Here is a 25,344-nt window from a genome sequence, read left to right on the forward strand (position 1 = left end):
GAGTGTGAAGAAGAGAAATGGGGTGAACACAGGAGGGTGCAGTTTGGGTCAAGGGAAGTTTCTTTAGGAAAGTGATGTGTTTGAAAACAATGGCAAAGGAGTCATTGGAGAGTGAGCTGTTGAAGATGGCGATTGGGAGGAGAGAGAAGGGAGCTTTGACTTCTTCTTTCTCCTCCTCCTCCTCCTCTTTTCCTCTCCCCCTTCCATTTCTATGTTGTTTTGTCTCTATGTTTTTAGTATTTCTTCTTGTGCCCATAGCCAACTTCTCTGCCCCCACTGCTGGATTGTGAACCCTCAAGGTGAAGGGCCAAATCTAATTTTTCCTTTATGGTACTTTTCCCCAGTGCCTTACACACTCTAGGTGCTCAATAAATTCCATTAGATTAATTTAATGAATGACAGAGGAGAAAAAGGATGTATTTTTTCTGATCAATTTTCTTTCTTTCCTGGCTGTTTTGCTTTTGGTTTTTTTGGTTTTTGTTTTTGTTTTTTACTAGAGGAAGGGATGGAATAAGACTGGCTCTGAAAAATTCAGCAAGAATTCCCCAGTGTGAAGGTTTGTGTTGGGAATAGAAGAAAATTTGAGCCTGGAGTAGGGGGAAGTTGAGGAGTGAAAGGTCTTCTACTTCAGGCTGCCACTTGATTGATGCTTCTTTCACCCTCCAAAACCTGTAGGAAGCCAAGGGCTCCACCTTCTAACCCATTCCTCCCTTAGTGAGGATGTGACCCACATCAGGCCGGAAGAGCATCAGCTCACCAGAATGGCCCAGGGATCCCGGTGGGCCAATGTTCATTTATTCAATAGTATTTATTGAGCGCTTACTATGTGCAGAGCACTGTACTAAGCGCTTGGAATGTACAAATCGGTAACACATAGAGACAGTCCCTGCCCTTTGACGGGTTTACAGTCTAACCCTGGTATCCCAACAGGTTAGTATGGCCCTGGTATCCCGATGAGCCAGGATGGCCCTGATATCCTGGGGGAAAAGGGGGGCCCTGAGAAAGGATGGAGAAAGTGGAGTTTGGTCTAGAAGCAGCTTGGTTTAGTGGATAGAATACAGGCTTGGGAGTTAGAAAGACATGGGTTCTAATTCCAGCTCTGCCACATGTCTGTTGTGTGACCTTGGGCAAACCACTTCACTTCTCTGGGCCTCAGTTCCCTCATCTGTAAAATGGGGATTGAGAGTGTGAGAGTGTGAGCCCTATGTGACACAGGGATGGCATCCAACCTGACTACCTTGTATCCACTTTAGCACTTAGAACAGTAATAATAATAATAATAATGTTGGTATTTGTTAAGCGCTTACTATGTGCCGAGCACTGTTCTAAGCGCTGGGGTAGACATAGGGGAATCAGGTTGTCCCACGTGGGGCTCACAGTCTTAATCCCCATTTTACAGATGAGGGAACTGAGGCACAGAGAAGTTAAGTGACTTGCCCACAGTCACACAGCCAACCAGTGGCAGAGCTGGGATTCGAACTCATGAGCCCTGACTCCAAAGTCCGTGCTCTTCCCACTGAGCCACGCTGCTTCTCCAATGCTTGGCACATATTAAAAGCTTAACAAATACCATAATAATAATAATTATTAGTACAGTTCTTGTGCATCTCTCAGGCTGCTTGCTAATGCTAACATGGGGGCGGGGAGGGGGTTACCCTTCACTTTAATTCCGATCAAAATAATCAATTGGATAAACGAAGTCCCCTACAAAATGATTTGTTTTTTTAATGTGCTAGTCTTAGAGAAGCAGCGTGGCTTAGTGGAAAGAGCATGGGCTTGGGAGTCAGAGGTCATGGGTTCTAATCTTGGCTCTGATACTTATCAGCTCTGTGACTTTTGGCGAGTCACTAAACTTCTCTGTGCCTCAGGAACCTCATCTATAATATGGGGATTAAGACCAGGAGCCCTGCGTGGGACAACCTGATTACCTTGTATCTACCCCAGCGCTTAGAACAGTGCTTGGCACATAGTAAGCATTTAACAAAAACCATCATTATTATAATGATTATTATTTAATATAAAACTTTGGATCCCCAAAATGGGGCTCTAAAAGGGTTGATTTTTTTTTTTTTTCACTCCCAGGTCAAAGGTTGGTTCTGTAGATTTGTCCTGTGATTTGAGTGTATCACTGTGAGGATAACCTACTGGAAAGAGCATGGGACTGGGAAACAGGAAACGTTGATCCAACTTTGTAACTGGGCAACTCTGGGACCTCGGTTAAGTCTTTTAACTTGTATAGGCCTTGGTTTCCTACTCTGTATAATAATAATAATAATGTTGGTATTTGTTAAGCGCTTACTATGTACAGAGCATTGTTCTAAGCACTGGGGCAGATACAGGGTAATCAAGTTGTCCCACTTGCTCACAGTTAATCCCCATTTTACAGATGAGGCTACTGAGGCACAGAGAAGTTAAGTGACTTGCCCATAGTCACACAGCTGACAGAGTTAGGATTCGAACCCATGACCTCTGACTCCCAAACTCGGGGTCTTTCCACTGAGCCACGCTGCTTCTCTATGGGGATTAAATACCTATTCATTCACCTCCTTAGACTGTTAGCACCATATGGGACAGGGATAGTGTCTGATCTGCTGATTTGGTATCTGCCCTGTGCTTGGCATGTAGTAAGGAATTGAATATAAGAATAATAATCATTATTATTATTACTGACACAAAATGATGAGGGCAAAGTCATGTTTGCTACTTTTGCTATTTCGGAGATGGCTTGTTCTGGGACCACAGATTGCACTTTTTCTCCCTAAAAATATTTGTACAACATGACGCAAGTCCTCTGAAAGACAGCGGACTATTTTTAAGGGTCAGGTTATTGGGACTTTCCAAAAACAGTATCAACTCCGATTTCTCTGAAATACAACCCAGATTCGAAGAGATGATAAGATTGCTTCAAAAAGTTATAAATCAGTTTTAAATGTCTAAAGCATGAGGGCCCTAAATGTAGTCCACAGAGCTATGGGAATCTTGCCCGCTCCCTCACCGCCAGAACTACGGGCACTGTAGTCCCTGAAGCCTTTGGAACATGCCTTCCCCCCATTATCACCCTGGGAAAGTATGTCATAACTTTATAAAGCATTTGGGAAATTGCATTCCCTGAAGACCCAAGAGTTCACTATGTCCTTCCCCAGCCTACCCTCCATTCTCTTCATCCCGGGTTCTCTCTTTCACCACCATCCCAAATCATCCATCCTAGCAACATATTCCATCAGTGAACTCCTAGTCAAACTACACTTCCCACTCTTCTCACTCCAGGTACCCAGCCTACAACCCCATTGTAATGCGATCTGTCGGACCACCATTCCACTACTGACCAATTTCTCTTTGTCTTTGACTTTTTCCTGACCCTCCTCTTCACCCTCATGAAGACAAATGACTCTCCCCAACTTCAAAGCCTTACTGAAGGCACATCTCCTCCAAGAGGCCTTTCCTGACCAAGCCCTCTTTTTGTCTTCTCCCACTCCCTTCTGCATCACTCTGACTTGCTCCCTTCATTCATTCCCCACTCTCAGCTCCAAATCACTTATGTACATATCTGTAATTCATTTATTTGTATTAATGTCTGCCTCCCCCTCTAGACTGTAAATTCGCTGGGCAGAGACTGTGTCTATTTTTTGTTGTATTGTACTCTTCCAATCACTTAGTACAGAGCTCTGCACACAATAAGCACTCAATAAATTTGACTTACTGACCTGGCCTGATGGAAATGTGCCTTGCCGCTCACTCCAAAGGTGATTTTTCTCCCACTCTCCCAATTTACAGGGAAAGAGGGTGGGGGTTGGCCAACTCCTCTCCCTGCATTACCAAATTCTCACCATCACACCTCCTCCCTCCCTCATTTTCTTGTCTTTTGGAGCCCACATCATCTGCCTCTTCCACCCACTACTAGTTGTGGTAATCATCTAGAGCACTCACCCCACCCCTGTCCCCACCTCCACTTTTCTGTGGGGCTCCAATGTCTCTCTCTCCTTCCTGTTCTACTCTTCTCCAACATTGCTCCCCAGGGATTTAAAAATTTACCTGGATATTCCTAATGACTCCCTAGCTGCCTATTTCTTCTCTGTTCTCAATTCACCCAACTCCTCCACTTTTCAACTTGATCTTCTCAATCAATCATTCAATCAGTGGTATTTACTGAGCATCTACTGTATACAGAGCAATCAATCAATCATGTTTATTGAGTGATTACCATGTGCAGGGGACTGTACTAAGTACTTGGGAAAGTATGAAGTAACAGTTGGTAGATACAATCCCTGCCTACCAGGAGCTTGCAGTGGACCTCCTGATTTTACCATTTCTAACCTAACTATTTCTGAAATCCTGTTCTCCGACCACAGTCACCTAACATGCCATCTCACCCACATAACCCCTACCTGCAAAATTGCTCTGTGCCTGCCCAGAGACCTCTGATCTTTGGACCCCCACCTCCCCTTATCTCAGACCATCATGCCCCACATGAACTCTCTTAATCTTCCCTTTCGTGATGCAACAATTCCATGCCCTCAACATCACCCTCTCTTCCAAACTCAACTCCTTTATCCTCTAGCCCTCTGTCAACTGTATACCACCAGGCCTGGACCACCCCACTCTGTACTACAGAAGCGGCGTGGCCTAGAGGAAAGAGCACAGGGCTGGGAGTCAGAGGACCTAAATTATAATCCTGGCTCTGCAACTTTCCTGCTGTGTGATCTTGGGCAAGTCACTTAACTTGTCTGTGCCTCTGTTTCCTCATCAATAAAATGGAGATTCAGTGTCTATTTGCCTACCTACTTAGACTACGAGTCTCATGTGTGACAGGGACTGCGTCAGTCCTGATTATCTTGTATCTACCCAAGGGCTGATTACTGTATCATCCTCCTTGCTGACCTCCCAGCCTCCTGTCTCTCCCGACTCCTGTCCATACTTCACTCTGCTGCTTGGATCATTTTTCTACAAAAATGTTCGGGCCATGTTTTCTCACTCCTCAAGAACTTCCAGTGATTGCTCATTCACTCCGTATCAGACCGAAACTCCTTACAATAGGCTTCAAAGCACTCAATCACCTTGCCCACTCCTAACTCACCTTGCTACTCTCCTACTACAACCCAGCCCACGTACTTCACTCCTCTAATGCCAACCTGTTCACTGTACCTCGATCCCATCTATTTTGCCACTGACCTCTCACCCACGTCCTGCCTCCAGTTTGGAACGCCCTCCCTCTTCATATGTAACAGACAACTACCTCCCCGTCTTCAAAGCCTTACTGAAGGCACATCTCCTCCAAGAGGCCTTCCCTGCATAAGCCCTCTTTTCCTCTTCTCCCATTCCCTTCTTTGCCGCCTTGACTTGCTGTCTTCATTCATCCCCCCTTCGTCCCACTGCACTTACATATTACATATACATATTACATATCACATTACATATTACTTAAAATTACATACCTGGAATTTTATTGTATTAACGTCTCTCTCCCCCTCCAGACTATAAGCTCATTGTGGGCAGAGAATGTGCCCTATTATACTTTCCCCACTGCTTAGGACAGGGCTTTGCATGCAGTAAGCCCTCAATAAATGATTGACTGACTGCTTAGTATAGCGCTTGACACATAGTAACCAGGACTGTTATTATTATTGCTTTTATGCTTCCTCCACTACTGGGTGTGGAGCGCGTTTGGTGGAAATCCAAGCACTCATTCCTCTCTGCATTCCTCCTGACCATCGGCTTCAAGGAGCTAAATCAACACTCTCCCTCCTACTTATCTATTCCCTTCTCCAACTATGCCTCTGCTATCACTCTCTGTGCCTCTCACGTTAAGCTATTTATTGGCCTCAGCCTGCTCTCTCCCACTTCCGATCCCTTGCTTACACTCTTCCTCCTACCTAGAATTCCCTCCCCCTTCACATCTATCAGACCACAGTTCTCCCCGTCTTCAAAACCCTTCTGAAATCACACCTTCTGCAGGAATCCTTTCCAATTAGTTTCTCTTAACCCCAGTTGTACTCCAGCTGGCACCTCAGCACTTCTGCCACAACTGTGAACTTGTGGACACACAACTAACTACAAGTAGCACTTCTGTATGTACCAATTTACCTTTCATTCATTCAATCATTCATACATTCAATCGTATTTGGTGAGCACTTACTGTGTGCAAAGCACTGCACTAAGCACTTGGGAGAGTACAGTATAACATCAGACACCTTACAGTGTCTAGACTGTAAGCTCCCTGTGGGCAGGAAATATGTCTACCAACTGTTATATTGTACTGTCTGAAGTGACTAGTACAGCGCTCTGCCCATAGTAAGTGCTCAATAAATATGACTGATCAATCGATTGATTACACACCTTATTACTTAAGCACTCACTCACCTACATATCCACTTTTCCTCCAACCTCCTATCTATACATAATAATGATGATGGCATTTGTTAAGTGCTTACTATTTGCCAGGCACTGTATTAAGCACTGGGGTGGATACAAGCAAACTGAGTTGGACACAGTCCCTGTCCCACGGGGGCTCACAGCCTCAATCCCCATTTTACAGATGAGGCAACTGAGGCCCAGAGAAGCAAAGTGACTTGCCCAAGGTCACACAGCAGACAAGTGGCAGAGCTGGGATTAATAATGGTGGTATTTGTTAAGGCTTACTATGTGCAAAGCACTGTTCTAAACCCTGGGGGGATACACGGTGATCAGGTTGTCCCACGTGGGGCTCACAGTTTTAATCCCCATTTTACAGATGAGGTAACTGAGGCACAGAGAAGTTAAGTGACTTGCCCAAAGTCACACAGCTGGCAAGTGGCGGAGCTGGGATTAGAACCCATGACCTCTGACTCTCAAGCCCAGGTTCTTTCCACTGAGCCACGCTGCTTCTCGAACCCATGGATTTATTGTCTGCTCCCACACTAGATTTAATGTTCTTTGAGGAGAGTAATCATATCTTCTAAACTCTGTTGTACTCTCCCAAATGCTCAGAAACAGTGCTCAATGACTAGCACTTGATGTTAACGAGCGATCGTTTAGAACAAGAGCTAAGTCACTTACTAATGTTTCTGTGAAGGACCAGTTGCCCACATTAAAAATGTTATTATTTAATTTTGATGGGAAAACTGGAAATTGTTGTTGTTGTTGTATATTATTTCTGCCAGCTGAGAAACTCTTACAGTGTACCAAACACTGGGGTACAGTATCCAGATATTGCTTGAGACACAGTTTCTGACTCACAGGAAACTCAAAATAAAAAAAAGTGGCACGGGGGAGGGCGGACACACTGGGAAAGAAATAGACAGGGAAATAACTTACAGCAACCGCAGGAAACCCTGAAGTCCCTCAATGCTGGAAGAGGACAGTCATGACTCCTCATGGCACCCGGCAGGGCTATTCTTGGTTTTCGCAGTCACAACCGTCCCAGTGTTCTCATAGTTGGGAAAGGATGCCTCTGCCTGCCCCACCCCTGCGGAGAAAGGCAGGATTGGAAGGTATTTCTTTCTCGAGCACTGCCCTAATGGCGGGGAGCTGGACATGATAGGCCTGAGGGCAGGTTTTGTCTATAGTTTCTGAGAGAGAGATCTCATTCAATTGTATTTATTGAGCACCTACTGTGTACAAAGCACTGCATTAAGTGCTTGGGAGAATACAATACAGTGATAGACTCATGCCCTCATCAAGCTCACAGTCTAGAGAGGGGAGGTAGACGTTGATATAAATGAATAAATAAATTGCAGATAATGTTGGTATTTGTATTTTATATATGTATGTGTTGTGGGGATGGAAAGGAAGATGAATCAAAGGAGTAAGTCAGGGTAATGTAGAAGGGAGTAGGAGGAGAGGAGGGCTTAATCAGGAAGGTTTCTTGGAGGAGACGTGCCTTCATTAAGACTTTGAAGTGGGGGAGAGCAGTGGCAGGTAGGAGTACTTTAGGGAAAGAAATATACTTATCTAAAGCCCCCAAAGTTGGCATAGACCCCTCAGAATTAAACCAAATTGTCTGCTTCTTTTAGTCCTTAATTATTTTACAAAACTGCTCACTTGAATCAATTAAGGGATGGTACTTATTGAGCACCTACCGGGTGCACAGCACTGTACTAAGTGCTTGGGAGAGTATAATGCAACAGAGTTGGCAGACATTCCCTGCTCACAGTGAGCTTACAGTCTAGAGGGGAAGACAGACATTCATATAAATATCTGATTTACAGTATATCATTTAAAGATAAACACATAAGTGCAGTGGAGTTGAAGTACATAATAGTGTACGTTTTCTAATGTCTTATGATTCAGGAAAGGAAGGCAGTATGGTGTAGTGGGAGAGCTGTGGCTCTGGAAGTTGGAAATCCCGGGTTCTAATCCCAGCCTTACCACCTGTCTGTGTGGCCTTGGGCAAGTCATTTAACTTCCCTGTGCCTCAGTTTCCCCATCTGTAAAACGGGGACAATACTATCTAATCCCTGTCTCACAGAAGTGTTTGGAGAACAAATTAAAATAACTAATAAAAGGAACTTTGGCGATAAAAGGACCAAATAGAAACTCAACTGAGAAGCAGTGTGGCCAAGTGCATAGAGCATCCAGAGAGTCAGAAGGACAAGGGTCCTAATCCCAGTCCCTCCCAAGTGTCTGCTCTGTGATCTTGGGTAAGTCACTTAACTTCTCTGTGCCTCAGTTACTACATCTGTAAAATGAGGATTAATAATGATAGTATTTGTTTAGCGCTTACTATGTAAGCACCGTTCTAAGCGCTGGGGTAGATACAAGGTAATCAGGTTGTACTACGTGGGGCTCACAGTCTTAATCCTCATTTTACAGATGAGGTAACTGAGGCACAGAGAAGTTAACTGTCTTGGCCAAAGTCACACAGCTGATAAGTGGCAGGGCTGGGATTTGAATCCACCACCTCTGACTCCCAAGCCCGTGCTCTTTCCACTAAACCATGCTGCATCTCCAAGCAGACAAAGACTGTGAGCCCCATGTGGGACTGGAACTGAGTCTAACCTGATTCACTTGTAACTACCCTAGCGCTTAATTCAGCCTCTAGCTCATAGTAAATGCTTAACAGATACCATTTTTTTGGTAAAAAAAAAGGAGAACATAACTCAGATTCTAATGGTTAAGGGAGGAAAGGTATGTTATACTGCCTGCAGAAAATCTTTTTGAGTTGCTTTTTCAACTTCGCTCTTGATTCTCCAAGACCTAGAGGCATACATTGTGAGACAGTTGGTAGAGAGAACAATGCAATCGATGTCACAGAATAGAAAACCTAGGCTACCTCCACAACAGCAGACACCACACCAAATGGATAATGTCCTTATCCATTCCGTGTCTTCTTTGAGCCTGTTATTAGAATGTCTTAGTAAGAGTCAAGAGAGTTTTTGCTGCTAACCCCTTGCCCACATCCTCCCTCTACCCTAGAACTTCCTCCCCTTCCATATACGTCTGAGATTCAGAAATCAAATTGCAGTCAAATCCCATTAAATTACTGACTTGAAATGATCCTTCGTGCCCCCCAAATTTTCTGAAAATATCTGGAATGCTTTCTTCCTGGGATTTAGAATTACGTAAATTCAATATCAATTTTGCCAATGATTTTCTCTCACAACTTTCAAGTGGTGGTGGACCTCAGGGGTAATTATTCATTCAATAGTATTTATTGAGCGCTTACTATGTGCAGAGCACTGTACTAAGCGCTTGGGATGAACAAGTCGGCAACAGATAGAGACAGTCCCTGCCGTTTGACGGGCTTACAGTCTAATCGGGGGAGACGGACAGACAAGAACAATGGCACTAAACAGCGTCAAGGGGAAGAACATCTCATAAAAACAATGGCAACTAAATAGAATCAAGGCGATGTACAATTCATTAACAAAATAAATAGGGTAACGAAAATATATACAGTTGAGCGGACGGGTACAGTGCTGTGGGGATGGGAAGGGAGAGGTGGAGGAGCAGAGGGAAAAGGGGAAAATGAGGCTTTAGCTGCGGAGAGGTAAAGGAGGGATGGCAGAGGGAGTAGAGGGGGAAGAGGAGCTCAGTCTGGGAAGGCCTCTTGGAGGAGGTGATTTTAAAGTAAGGTTTTGAAGAGGGAAAGAGAATCAGTTTGGCGGAGGTGAGGAGGGAGGGCGTTCCAGGACCGCGGGAGGACGTGACCCAGGGGTCGACGGCGGGATAGGCGAGACCGAGGGACGGCGAGGAGGTGGGCGGCAGAGGAGCGGAGCGTGCGGGGTGGGCGGTAGAAAAAGAGAAGGGAGGAGAGGTAGGAAGGGGCAAGGTGATGGAGAGCCTCGAAGCCTAGAGTGAGGAGTTTTTGTTTGGAGCGGAGGTCGATAGGCAACCACTGGAGTTGTTTAAGAAGGGGAGTGACATGCCCAGATCGTTTCTGCAGGAAGATGAGCCGGGCAGAGGAGTGAAGAATAGACCGGAGCGGGGCGAGAGAGGAGGAAGGGAGGTCAGAGAGAAGGCTGACACAGTAGTCTAGCCGGGATATAACGAGAGCCCGTAATAGTAAGGTAGCCGTTTGGGTGGAGAGGAAAGGGCGGATCTTGGCGATATTGTAGAGGTGAAACCGGCAGGTCTTGGTAACGGATAGGATGTGTGGGGTGAACGAGAGGGACGAGTCAAGGATGACACCGAGATTGCGGGCCTGCGGGACGGGAAGGATGGTCGTGCCATCCACGGTGATGGAGAAGTCTGGGAGCGGACCGGGCTTGGGAGGGAAGATGAGGAGCTCAGTCTTGCTCATGTTGAGTTTTAGGTGGGGTAATTAGACATATAGGCAGTGCTTCCAGGGTAGGGCTGGGCATGTCGCCAAATTTGATCCAGGAAATCCCGTTGTGAATGCTTAAGAGTGGGAGGTTTGGGGATCAGGGATGTATTTGAGGTACGGAAGCTTCTCCTCTAGGGAAGTAGCATGGCCTAATGGAAAGAGCATAGGGCTAGGAGTCAGAGGACCTAGATTCTAATTTCGGCCCTGCCATGTCCCTGCTGGGTGACCTTGTCTCTGAGCCTCAGTTCTCTCATCTGCAAAATGGGAATTCAATACCTTTTCTCCCTCCCACTTGGACTGTGAGCCTTTTGTGAGACATGCTTATCTGGTCTAGTGCTTAGTATAGGGCTTGGTACATATTAAGTGCTTAACAAATACCACAGTTATACTGTAGACTGTCCAGGTGCATGGAACCAGAATTGGCCCCCATTGATTTTCCCAGGACTCTAATAAGTCAGTCTGATCTTGCTCTCGGCATGGGTAGGTGGGAGGGGCAACGTGTTTTCCTCTTCTCTCTTTTATGGTATTTGTTAAGCACTTACTATGTGCTAACCACTGTACTAAGTGCTGGGGTAGATACAAACTAATCAGGTTGGACACAGTCCCTATCCCATATGGGGCTCCCAGTCTTAATCCCCATTTCGCAGATGAGTTAAGAGGGGCACAGAGAAGTGAAGCGACTTGCCCAAGAATACACAGCAGATAACGTGCAGACCTGCGATTAGAACCCAAGTCCTTTTGACTTCCAGGCCTGTGCTCTATCCACTAGACCACGTAGCTTTTCTGTTTTGCCAAATAATAGCCTTGCCTCTGCTATCACATTGGCATGTTCAGATGAGACACCATGGAGCCAGTGGGAGGTGGCAGTCAGAGTGGATCAAAATGGTGGCTGTACCAAGATCCCCAGGATCACCCAGGTGACTAAAGCCCTCCAATGGAGGACCAGGCCTCAACGTGGCCCCATTCTCCAGGTCCGTTGTCTTATGTCGTCCAGTCGTCTTCAACCCATGGCGACGCCATGGACACGTCTCTCCCAGAAAGTCCCACCTCCATCTGCAATCGTTCTGGTAGTGGATCCATAGAGTTTTCTTGGTCAAAATACGGAAGTGGTTTACCATTGCTCCTCTGTGGAGTAAACCTGAGTCTTCACCCTTGATTCTCTCCCACACTGCCGCTGCCCAGCACAGGCGAGCTTTGACTTGTAGCAGATTGCCTTCCACTTGCTAGCCACTGCCCAAGCTAGGAATGGAAATGCCCCTGCCTGACTCTCCCTCTTGTAGTCGAGTCTGGTGGAGTTCTGGAAACTCTCCAGGTGTGACCCTGAAAGGGGATCCAGGTCCATAGGTCTGACTAAATCCCAGCTTTCAGGATGGCAAGGGTAATAAAGACATATTTTGTGTGCAGTCCTTTCATCAGAAAGTCCAGTGATCTTTTCAGTCCAACATCAGCCCCAAAGGAGTCTTTGATGGATTCCCCAGTACACATCCCCATAACCTGTTTGTTTTGGCTAGAACTAGTCCAAAAAAGAGAAGGCGTAACAGCCATGGGCCTAAAGCTCTGCTGAGGTGGAGGAGACATTAAATGCTGCCAAAGAGGGCACCCAGCCAAAGATCAAAAAACTGTCTGATTTTAGCTTTGAAAGGAATTCTGTGCTATAAATAGAAAGACAAAGATCTACTTATAAAACAATGGGGAGGACTGAAGTCATATCATATCTGCACTGCTGCAGCTGCAAGGAAATATTGAAGGGATCAGGTGTTACAAGGTGCACAGTAGGAAAGAATTGCTTTCTACATGAATTTCATCACCATAGTGACTCCCCGAGCTATTCAACTTTATTGGAAGCAGTGGCATTCCACCTGGACCCTTTGCTTCCTCAGCCCAGCTTTTCAAAACTCTCATTCTTTAGCCCTCTGGGACAAAAGAAACAGAAAGGCTCTGAGGAAAGGTGTTTATCCATCAATCAGTGGTATTTATTGAGAGCTTCCTCTGCCTAGAGCACTGTACAAAGTGCTTAGGAGAGGACAATACAACAGAATTAACATGGGATGCAGCATGACATGGTGGATAGAGCACAGGCCTGGGAGTCAGAAGGTCATGGGTTCTAATGCTGGCTCTGCCGCTTGTCTGTTATGTGACCTTGGGCAAGTCACTTGAATTTTCTGTGCCTCAGTTACCTCATCCGTACAATGGGGATTGAGACGGTGAGTCCCTTGTGGGATGGGGACTGTGTCCAACCTGATTTGCTTGTATTCACCCCAGTCCTTGGCACAAATTAAGTGTTTAACAAATGCCATCATTATTAAATTACAGGCACTCTCCCTGCCCATAATGAGCTTACAGTCTAAAGTAAGTGAGACTATATTAAGAATGTTGGGAATAGGATGGTAAGAAACAGGAAAAATAGATAGATTATGATTTTAAGTAAAATAGCATGCCCTGAAATGCTTTTTTTTTTTTAAAAGGTATTTGTTAAGTGCTTATTATGTGCCAGGCACTGTACTCAATTCTGGGGTAGATACAAGGTAATCAGGTTGGACACAGATTACAATGCCCCATCCCCTAGGCCGTGCTGCTTATCTGAATAGAATATTGAAATGAATTGAATATATGCAGTTGAATTCAACTGAATATGTATCTATAAGTGCTAGAGATGTCTGGAAGTAGTGCCAAAATAGTGACTGTGTCTTTCCCTCTATCAGGCTGCAGTCCAGCTCTTATACCTGACAGGGGCCCATCTTTGCTTCCAGTGCAGCTTTGCAGGTTAGCAGGTGTCCCATTGGGTCAAGTGGATACTTGGCCCCTGTGTACTGGCCCAGAAATAGGTTCTCAGAGCACCACCTGATATAAATCATTCATTTATTTATTTATATTAATGTCGGTTGTTCCCTCCTGCCCCAACCCTCTAGACAGAAAGCTCATTGTGAGCAGGGAATCTGCTCGTTTATTGTTATACTCTCCCAAGTGCTTAGTACAGTGCTCTGCACACATTAAGCGCTCAATATATACAACTGACTGACTGACCACCTGGCCCTGGATCTGAACATGCTTCCTGCTTAGCCCAATCATTTTCCCTGTCTGTCACCCTCACGACATGTTCATTCATTCGTGTTTATTGAGCGCTTACTGTGTGTCAAGCACCTTACTAAAGGCTTGGGAGGGTACAGTATAACAATCCCCACCCCTAACATCTAGTTTATTTTTCTTCACCTCCCCTCCCCACATGCCTCCTGTCCCTCTCTCATGCTCAAAATTAAAAGCTGGCACTCCCAATCTCCACTATTTCTTCCTCCATGTTCCATTCCCCAATTCCTCCCATTATTGCCTTTGCTGGGCATTTTTTTGGTCCTGAACTCTAATACTCAATAAACATTTTCAAAACATTCTGATGAATTACGCAATTTGAGCAATTTGATACCATCAAATTGCTTTCAACAATTATATCTGAATTTTATGTGGATGTTTCAGTATGTTTTGGCAGTTGATCATATGATGCAATCTCAATGATAATAATAATAATAATGATGATGGTATTTGTTAAGTGCTTATGTGCCAAGCACTGCTCTAACTTCTGGTACCAATCAGTGGAATTTATTGAACACCTAGTGAGTGTTAGGCACTGTAATTATTATTATTATTATTATTTTTATGGTATTTGTTAAGCATTTACTTTGTGCCAGGCATTGTACTAAGCGCTGGGATGAATACAAGCAAATTGGGTTGGATACAGTCCCTTCCCCACGTGGGGCACAGTCTCAATCTCCATTTTACAGATGAGGTAACTGAGTCCCAGAGAAGTGAAGTGACTTGCCCAAGGTCACAAGGCAGATAAATGGCAGAACCTGGATTAGAACGTATGACCTTCTGACTCCCAGGCCCGTGCTCTATCCACCACACCATGCTGTTTCACTGTACTTAGGGCTTGGGAGTTTACCACAAAAGCCAGATGCATTCCCTGTCTATGGTTAGCTTACAGTTTAGTGGGGAAACAGACTATTTGTAAATACTGGGAGCAAGAGAAGGAATAAGAATAGAGCAGGAAGAGGTGAAAATATATCAGGGTGAAAGAGCTGAAGAAATTATAGATGGTACAATATAAAGAACAATTTAAATGAACTGTGTAATGGGGCAGTGATAGGAAGATGAAATACAACCTCTAATTTTGTATACATTTTATGAATAATTTTGTAGATAGAAAATTACTCATACCCTTGAGTTCACAAAAAATTACAACCAGATTGCATGCATTAAAAGTGTTAAATGATTACAGTTTATGGATCTGGTTATCATGCGGCATTCTTCCTCCCCATCCAGACTTTGCCACCTTATAATTGAAGGGATTTTTAACTCAGTATTTTACAGACCAGCCTAATGGCACAAGGTCTAAATGGGATGGTGAAAGTGATAGCTTCAAACCCAGCCAGACCTCCTCTAATGGGAGGGTTGGGTCTTGGCAGAACCCCATGGTAAGGAAAACCTGCACTGTAGTAATCACCCGTTCTGGCCCCGCCAACACGATCACAGGCAGTTTCTTCCAATAACATAACACACCGAGCCTGAACAGGCTGGCATTGTCGGAAGAACTTTCCCTAATTTCCTAACAGCACTCTAGCCAAAATGCAGGGTGAAAACACACTCTGTGGTTGAACCGAGTCTATCGGTGGGCGGATGGAGACCTAAGCTTTCCATCTCACTGCCCCCCCCGGACCTCACTGCACTTCCTCACCGGAACCGAGTCCCTTTCTGCTGATTTCCTCTTCCTTGTTTGCTCTCTTCTCTCACACCACTCCAGCTAAGTCTTCCCTAGAAAAATCTTGTCTTGTCTTTTGCCGTCGAGTCGTTTCCGACCCATAGCCACACCATGGACGCATCTCTTCCAGAACGCCCCCGTCTCCATCTGCATTCGTTCTGGTAGCGTATCCATAGAGTTTTCTTGGTAAAAATACAGAAGTGGATTACCATTGCTGCCTTGACTCTCTCCTATGAGGCTGCTGAGTTTTGACTTGTAGCCGATGGCCTTCCACTCGCTAGCCACTGCCCAAGATAGGAATGGAATGGATAGGCCTCTGTTTGATTCTCCCTTCCATAGCCGAAACTGGTAGAGTACTGGAAACTCTCGTGGCTCAGTGGAAAGAGCACGGGCTTGGGAGTCAGAGTTCATGAGTTCGAATCCCGGCTCTGCCACTTGTCAGCTGTGTGACTGTGGGCAAGTCACTTCACTTCTCTGTGCCTCAGTTACCTCATCTGTAAAATGGGAATTAACTGTGAGCCTCACGTGGGACAACCTGACTACCCTGTATCTACCCCAGCGCTTAGAACAGTGCTCGGCACATAGTAAGCGCTTAACAAATACCAACATTATTATTTAGGTGCGACCCTGAAAGGGGTTAGAAAAATCTAATTACGGTTTATTATGAATACTCCTGAGTACAGCTCACTGTTCATTTCTGTCAATTTATGTCTTTCTGTCTTTCGTATTTGGAGTATAACCACCTAGAGGCAGAATAATTTTACACTTCTGAATAATTTCTAAACACCTTGTAGAATGCTATGAACACAGTAGACACTCAATAAGCGCTGTTGATTCTGATATACTGTTGTATTTTCAACGTGTCCCTGCCAACTAAACATAAATAATTCCTAGAATTTAGCCTCCCAATGAACAATGCTGGCAGAGACACAAGGATGTTTCAATGGGGCAGAGTGCAGTCCAAACTATAATTGTTGCAATTCAAATAATACTTTATATCATAGTAAAGGAAAACGTGTGACAAAAGAAAAAGGCCAAAATATGGAAGAAAAATGTAATTATTCCGAAGGGATATTTCACTAGCAAAGAGATTAACAGCCAGGAGGGCAGTTTAGAAAAATCTAAATTTTATTTCATTTTCAAATATTCCTAAATATAGGTAAATTTATAGTACATTCTTTTGACCGTCACTGAACCTAAGTATTTCTTGACTCAGTCCCCAGCTGTTTAAAAACAACGAAAATTCATAAAATCAGGAAATGATGAATTTGTCACATTATGTCATAATTTTTCATAAGAAAGCTAGCTGAGATCCACACACTAGAAAGGTAACAACATTGAGTGACGTAATGCCAAAGAAATGTCAGTGGAAGCTTTTGCAAGAAGCTGTACCAAACATGGGCAAAAAGCCTGGGCCAACTTAGCTTAGGCAAATATTCAGGTATCTGTCGTCAGTTTAAATCTGATCAGTAGGACCAGTTTGTAAACAGGGTACATGGACTTTTTGTTGTGAAACTTTTAAACATTGCAGTCTCCTGTTTGCACAAAATGTTAGGGGAGGGGGACTTGACAATAGAATGGAAGCAGATTCATTTACCTCTAGCCATGACTGGCTTTGAAATGTCACCTAGTAGAGATGGCCTTCAGTTCGATGACACTGCCAAAGGTGAGGCTACATCCATGAACGAGAGGTTCTTTAATAAAGAATCTCTTGCACTCTTGAACAATCTCCCCGTGAAAAATCAGTAATGCACTTTTTCTGGTCCCCTGTTACCTCGTTGTCACTTAAGGCAATCTATTATTACACATATCACCTTACTAGAATATGAGCTCTGATTCCAGCTTAAACCTAATCAATCATATTTATTGAGTGTTTACTTGGTGCAGAGCGCTGTACTAAGCATTGGGAGAGTAATAATAATTATGATATTTGTTAAGCACTTATTTCATCCCAACTGCTGTTCTAAGCGCTGGGGTAGATACAAGGTAATAATGTTGTCCCACATGGGGCTCACAGTCTTAATCCCCATTTTACAGATGAGGTAACTGGCACAGAGAAGTTAAGTGGCTTGCCCAAAGTCATACAGCAGACAGTGGCGGAGTCAGGATTAGATCCCACGTCCTCTGGCTCCCCAGCCCCATGCTCTTTCCACTAAACCACGCTGCTTCTCTGAGAGTACAATGTAACAGTTGATAGACACATTCCCAACCCCAAAGGAGGTTAGAATTCCTTGCCGCCTGTTTTTGTTGCCCATGGAGAGTAGCTGGCTGACTAATTCTGAATGTACATTACCAAGAGACTTGAAAACCGTTAAATTATCCTTGTGTTTCTTTTCTTCATGATAATTCTTTCGTCTTTCTCCTAATTCTTATTTGCCAAAGATCCATCATCCTTAAATTATGGAGCCCTAAACTGTTCAGTATTTTAGAAATATCCTCATCTGTTCAGGATCCAGTAGGAAGACTGTGAACTCTTTGAAGACAGAGATCACGTCTCCTAATTCTAGTGAACACTCCCAAGTACTTTGGGACAGAGGTCTGCATGCAGAAGACGCTTGATCAATGCTACTGATTGATTGTTTTAAGTTACCTTGCACTTCTAATATCCCTTTTTAAACATCCCAACATCAGAAACACATTCTTAACAAAATTACTTCTCTGCCAACTCATGTTCATCAATGGTCCACTAATAATAATAATAATAATAATGACGATGTTGGTGTTTGTTAAGTGGTTAGTATGTGCAAAGCACGGTTCTAAGCATTGGGGTAGACACATGGTAATCAGATTTCCCACGTGGGGCTCACATTTTTTAATCACCATTTTTACAGATGAGGTAACTGAGGCACAGAGAAGTTAAGTTCATTCATTCATTCAATAGTATTTATTGAGCGCTTACTATGTGCAGAGCACTGTACTAAGTGCTTGGAATGAGTGACTTGCCCAAGGTCACACAGCAGATTCCCCTGTCTCTTTTCCACAATAGTCACACCATGACCCATCTTTCTTCAGTTTTTCATCCTCTTAAAGTTTTCAGAGATTACAAATATCAGTTCAGATTAAGAAAACCTTACTTCCCTACCCACCCACTTTAGCCCTCTCCTACCCTGGGCCTGATGAGGGGATAAGGAGGGTATAAGAGCAAGGGCTTGAGAGTCAGAGGTCATGGGTTCAAATCCCAGCTCAGCCACTTGTCAGCTGTGCGACTTTGGGCAAGTCACTTAACTTCTCTGTGCCTCAGTTACCTCATCTGTAAAGTGGGGATTAAGACTGTGAGCCCCACGTGGGACAACCTGATCACCTTGTATCCTTCCTGGAGATTAGAACAGTGCTTTGCATATAAAAAGCGCTTAACAAATGCCATTATTATTATTTTATTATTATTATAAGGAGGTTGAGAAATGGAAGAACATAGAGATTGGGAATGGGCTAGTGAAGGCTCTGATGTGGAAGATCTGCTTCTCCACCAGGTTAGAGAAGCAGTGTGGTTCAGCGGAAAGAGCCTGCCCTTGGGAATCAGAGGTCACAGATTCTAATCCAAGCTCTGCCACTTGTCAGCTGTGTGACTTTGGGCATGTCACTTAACTTCTCTGTGTTTCAGTAACCTCATGTGTAAAAGGGGAATTAGGACTGTGAGCCCCACTTGGGACAGAACAGTGCTTGGCACATAGTAAACACTTTACAAATATCATTATTATTATTATTAATTGTCATGAGGGCCAAAGAAGGTAGTAATAATAGTCATAGCATTTATTAAGCACTTTCTGTGTACAGGGCGCTTTACGAAGTGCAGGGAAAGAGTACCAAGATGGGAAATAGACACAGACCCTCGAGGGGCTGGCAATCTATGAGCCAACAGCCATCTTCCCCATTACTCCTAAATTTGAATGGTTTCATTCATTTCCTAATCTCTGTCCCCAGTAGACAACAAAGCATCCTGCCTATGACCTTGTGCTTCAAATGAGCAGAATATGGCTTGGTCACTTACTCGTTTACACTTTACATTTTGCGTTTTAGCCCTAGACAGCAAGCTACTCCCCTGGTCTCCTTTTCCATGGGGTCCCTTTACTCAGCTTGTAAGAAAATAAAGTTTTTTTTTATCATTTTGCTACCAACCTAAAGATTGCGCATACATCATTGGTCAACCGAATCCTAGAGAGGAGAGTAGGTTTGATTATAATTGACTCTAGTACTTACGTTCTTACTTATAATCTTCCCCTTCACTTGTCTATGCATGCTTATTTGATTGACCATTCATTTATCCTGATTCCACCACTGAAAATAGTTTTATGTCTGTCTTCCCCCATTACAGGACAAACTCCTTGTGCTGAAAGAATGTGCCTTGAGCATTGTAATAATGTTGGTATTTGTTAAGCGCTTACTACGTACAGAGCACTGTTCTAATCGCTGGGATAGATACAGGGTAATCAGGTTGTCCCTCGTGAGGCTCACAGTTAATCCCCATTGTACAGATGAGGTAACTGAGGCACAGAGAAGTTAAGTGACTTGCTCACAGTCACACAGCTGACAAGTGGCAGAGCCGGGAGCCGAACCCATGACCTCTGATTCCGAAGCCCAGGCTCTTTCCACTGAGCCACGCTGCTTCCCATTGTACTTTCCCAAGGGTTTAGTTCAGTGAATTGCTCAGAGGAGCACAATAAATACCATTACTACCAGGAAAGGAAATACTCCCTATTCTCAGGCCCTGAGCTCCTTTTCAGGAACATGACACCCAAGGATTAACTCAGCAGGAGCAGATGGAGAATAGGGGAAAAACAGAATTGTGCAGTAGCTCCTATATCTTTTTTATGGTATTGGTAAAGCACTACTATGTGCCAAGCACTGTACTAAGCACTACGGAAGATACAAGATAATCAGGCACCATCTGGGGCCCATAATCTAAGAAGAAGGGAGAATGAGAATTCAATCCCCATTTTGCCAATGAGGGAGCTGAAGCAGAAGAGTTAAATGATTTGCCACAGCAGACAAGTGTCAGAGCTAGTATTAGAACCTCAGCTCCCCCTCCTCTCCTCATCCCCCCAACTTGCTCCCTTTGCTCTACCTACCCCCCACAGCACTTGTGTATATATATATGCATATATTTATAATTCTATTTATATTATGTGTACTTGCCTATAATTCTATTTATTTATATTGATGCTAATGATTACTTGTTTTAATGCCTGTCTCCCCATTTATAGACTCTGAGCCTGTTGTGGGCAGGATTTGTCTCTATTTGTTGCTGAACTGTACTTTCCATTCATCCACTGTACTAAGTACAGTGCTCTGCACACAGTATAAGCGCTCAATAAATATGATCAAATGAATGAATGAATGAACCCATGTCTTCTGACTCCCAGGCTCTTGCTTTTTCCACGAGGCCATGATGCTTCTTTACAATGTATCAAGCACTGTTCTAAGCACTGAAGTAGATCCTAGATAACCAGGCCAGGCACCGTTTCTGTTCCACACAGGGCTCACGGTCTACGTAGAAGGAAGAACAGCTATCGAATCCCCATCTGTAAGGTGGAAAACTGAGTCCCAGAGAAGTTAAGAGACTTACTGAGGCCCAGAGAAGTTGAGACTTACCCAAAATCATACAACAGACAGGTAAAGGAGCCAGGATTAGAACCCAGGTGCTCCGACTCCCAGGCCCATGTTCTTCCCACTAGGTCATGTACATATATGTAATTTATTTATATTAATGTCAGTCCCCCCCCTCTAGACTATAAACTCCTTGTGGTCAGTGAACATGTCTACCACCTCTGTGATACTGTACTCTCCCAAACACTTAGTATAGTGCTCTGCACACCGTAAGCGCTCAATAAATGTGATGGATTCATTGATTGCTTCTCTAGGGTATGTGCATTTTGACTCCCTCTGCCTGAATGTTGGGGTTTTCCTAGGTGGAGTGCCTCATTTACCTCAACTGAAAAATGGGGATTAAGACTGGGAGCCTCATGTGGGACAACCTGATTACCCTGTATCTCCCCCAGCGTTTAGAACAGTGGTCTGCACAAAGTAAGTGCTTAACAAATACGAACATTATTATAATTATGTGCAGCTACTTCACATGGTCACCAGGGCACTCACCAGAGAATCAAGGGAAAGTGTTTTCTTTCCACCCATTTTCAATGTGGCAGACTGCTAATACCCTCTCAGATGTTAAGGGAGGCTCAAGCCCATGAATGCTTTCACTAACCACTGCTATAAATCCTCACTGATGACATTCAAATGAACTGAATAACGAAAGATTTCCTTTTGTGTTTACTCTGAGCAAATTCCCCGGCGAAGCTAGTTGATGGTAGTAATTGCATTGGTTGAGCACCCATTGGTTGCACTATTCCAAAAGTGAGAAGCAGAGTGACTTAGTTGAAAGAGCACAGGCCTGGGAGTCAGAAGACCTAGATTATAATCCCAGCTCTGTCACTTTGCTGTATGACCTTGGACAAGTCATTTGAGGTAACGGTACCTCGGTTACCTCATCTATAAAATGGGGATTAACTCCTCCTATTTCCAACTTAGACTGTGAGCCCCATGTGCATGGAATTGTGTCCAACCTAAATTATCGTACATCTACCAAGATCTTAATACAGGGTCTGGCATGTAGTGAGCACTTAAAAGTACCATTTGAAAGAGTGCTACAAAAGAAGCACATTCTCATTCCCAAAAAGAAGCTTCATGGCCAAGCGGAAAGTACACGGGCCCGGGAATCAGAGGTCCTGTGTTCTCATCCCGGCTCCACCACTTACCTCCTGTGTGACCTTGGGCAAGTCACTTAACTTTTCTGTATGTCTGATCTCTCATCTGCAAAGTGGGGATTCAATACCTGTTCTCGCTCCTACTTAGGCTGTGAGTCCCATGAGAAACCTGATTATTATTTATCTACCCCAGTGCTTAGTATAGTGCTTGACAGAGTAAGCCCTTGAAAAATAATATTATTTTTCCTTATTATTATTTTTACCCACAAGGAGCTTAAGCTCTTAAAGGGCACGGCATGCATAACTGTATTTACAAGTCCTAGGAATAGTAGGAAGAACAAGGATCAGACTAAAGGCAGAAACAACCAGAAGTCATCCTTCCCTAAGTTAGCTTCATCTTTGAAGAATATAATTCTGGAACAAATCAGAGTTTTATGCCAGTATCTCCCTTAGGAAGAGAGTCTACCTATTTTTTTGTTTTGTTTTTAAATATTTGTTAAACACTTACTATTTGTCAGCCACCACACTGAGCGTTGGGGTGGATACAAATGAATCATACCCCAAACGGGGCTCACAGTCTTGCTGGGTGATTTTGGGCAAGTCACTTCACTTCTCTGTGCCTCATTTACCTCATCTGCAAAATGGGATTAAGAGTGTGAGGCTATGTGGGACAGTAACTGTGTCCAACTTGATTAACTTGTATCTATCCCAGTGCTTAGAACAGTGTTTGACACACAGTGAATGCTTAACAAGAATCATTATTATTATTATTATTATTAATCCCCATTTAACAGATGAGATAACTGAGAAACAGAGAAGTGAAGTGATTTGCCCAAGGTTACCCAGCAGACAAGTGGTGGAATGGGGATTAGAACCCAGGTCCTTCTGACTTCCAGGCCCATCCTCTATTCACTAGGCTATGTTTGTCATTAGATAATATAAGCAGAAAAGTCCTTTTCTTTAAATGTATGATGGACAGAATGAAAAGAAGGAAAGAGACTGGGAACTTGAGACTCATATATCCCATGAAATGGTTTATTTTCCCTTCCCTCCTGCCCCATCAAGCTCCACCCTGATAGACTGAAGAAAATAGGCTTTCAGTCCTCAAAAGACAAATTTCAAACTTGAATCATTTTCACAAAATATTTTTTTTAAGTATATTTCCTACTCTTAATGAACGGTAGAGAGAGGAACAAATTATTTTACCTCAGATATTAGATTTATCAATATGAGCTAAATTACAGCAGTGATTCCCTAACCAGGATAGGAAGCAACATGGCTTAGTGGATAGAGCATGGGCCTGGGAGTCAGAAGGACCTGGGTTCTATTTCCAGCTCTGCCACTTTTTTGCTGTGCGTCTTTGGGTAAGTCATTTGACTTCTCTGTGCTACAGTAACCTCATCTGCAAAATGGGGATTAAGACTGTGAGATCCATGCAGGGCATGGACTGTGTCCAACTTGATTAGCTTTTATCTATCCCAGCGCTTAATACATTGCCTGGCACATACTAAGTGTTGAACGAATACCATAAAAAAGTACAAACTCCTAATTGTGATCTTTAAATTGTTCTACTCTACTCATATCTTGATGCACAATTGCCCACGCCCTGTGTCCCAGGTGGCTTTCACAACCTTTTTTGTCACCTTAAAACTTTTGAGATTCAGAAGACAATTATATAATTTACTGCCCAATTTAGCTGGTCTAAAGGAAAAAAAAAGTTTCAGGAAGTTCTATTATTTCAAAGATAATGCCAGAGTGCAGCCTGACATCAAAACTGTACTAAATAAAGCAATATCCTTTTAAAAATGTTCAGTGGTCTAGAAAGTCACAAACTTTTTTCCTTGGAGGTGAGTCACTAACCAGTAACTTTCTATGAGAAACAAAAGTGATTCATATTAAGTAATAACATTTCCATTTCAGAGGTCCAAGAGCTACAGGTGATGCCTTAAATTGTGTGAATAGAGGTCCTGCCATGACACTTGGCTATTTTTTTTTTTCTTTTTGAGAAATTTCCTGAGAAATGTCCTTGGGATGCAGAAGATTGTGAGCTCTGTCCGGATTCATTATAGGCAGGGATCGTTTCCACCAACTCTGTTGCACTGTACTCTCCTAAGTGGTTAGGACAGCATTCTGCACTCAGTGAGTGCTCAATAAGCACCCCTGATGATGATGCACAAAAGTCCCAGGGCCTAGTGATAGAGAAGTTGGTGCCACTGGGTCCCCAACGGAGAAAGAAGAAGGTTGAAAGTGAAAGGATTGATGGCTTCTTTCCCCCTGCCTAAGATTTCTTTTTTTATGATTTTTTAATAATAATGATAATGATGGTATTTGTTAAGCGCTTCCTATGTGCCAAGCACTGTTCTAAGCTTGCTTACTATGTGCCAGGCACCATACTAAGTGCAGGAGTAGATATAGGCTATAGGATATAGTCCCTGATGGGGCTCAGGGTCTCAAACCCCATTTTACAGATGAGGTAACTGAGGCCCAGAGAAGTTAAGTGACTTGCCCCAAAGTTTGACTGCACATAAGTGGAAGAGCTGGGATTAGAACCCAGGTCTTTCTGACTCCCAGGCCCATGCTCTAGCCATTAGTCTGCACTGCTTCTCCTCATTTTTCAATTTAAGATTTGGCTCTAGCTTGAACCATCAACACCATGATCTTAAGACATGAGATGTGCTAAATGAGTTATTTGCTTCAGAAAGAGTAGAAGGAGCATGGGCTTGGGAGTCAGAGGACATGGGTTCTAATCCTGGCTCCACCACTTGTCTGCTGTGTGATCTTGGGCAAACCACTTCCCTAAGCCTCAGTTCCCTCATCTGTAAAATGGGGATTAAAACTGTGAGCCCCACATGGAACAAGCTGATTACATTTTATCTACCCCAGCAATTAGAACAGTGCTTGGCACATAGTAAGCACTTAACAAGTACCATAATTATTATTATATATCTGAATAGTTTCATCATTTCCTTACCAGTTATGGAATTAAATAGTCTGCTGGGTAATATTTCTCTGAAGTAGTGGCATTACTATCTTCCACCATCTTACTACACCATTGAGAAGCAGCATGGCTCAGTGGAAAGAGCATGGGCTGGGGAGCCAGAGGTCATGCGTTCAAATCCTGGCTTTGCCGCTTGTCAGCTGTGTGACTTTGG

At 43.7% G+C, this 25,344-nt stretch overlaps 1 non-coding gene across 1 annotated transcript; it reads right to left on the reverse strand.

Moving 5' to 3' along the window:
* Positions 1-11,938: 11,938 nt before the first annotated feature.
* Positions 11,939-12,071, reverse strand: LOC114812675. Its single transcript, XR_003760326.1, has one exon. It is a non-coding gene; the product is annotated as a small nucleolar RNA SNORA7 (small nucleolar RNA).
* Between the last annotated feature and the right edge of the window lie 13,273 nt (positions 12,072-25,344).

This window comes from Ornithorhynchus anatinus, chromosome 5 (genome assembly GCF_004115215.2).
Source record: "Ornithorhynchus anatinus isolate Pmale09 chromosome 5, mOrnAna1.pri.v4, whole genome shotgun sequence".
In the NCBI taxonomy this organism is placed as follows: domain Eukaryota; kingdom Metazoa; phylum Chordata; class Mammalia; order Monotremata; family Ornithorhynchidae; genus Ornithorhynchus; species Ornithorhynchus anatinus.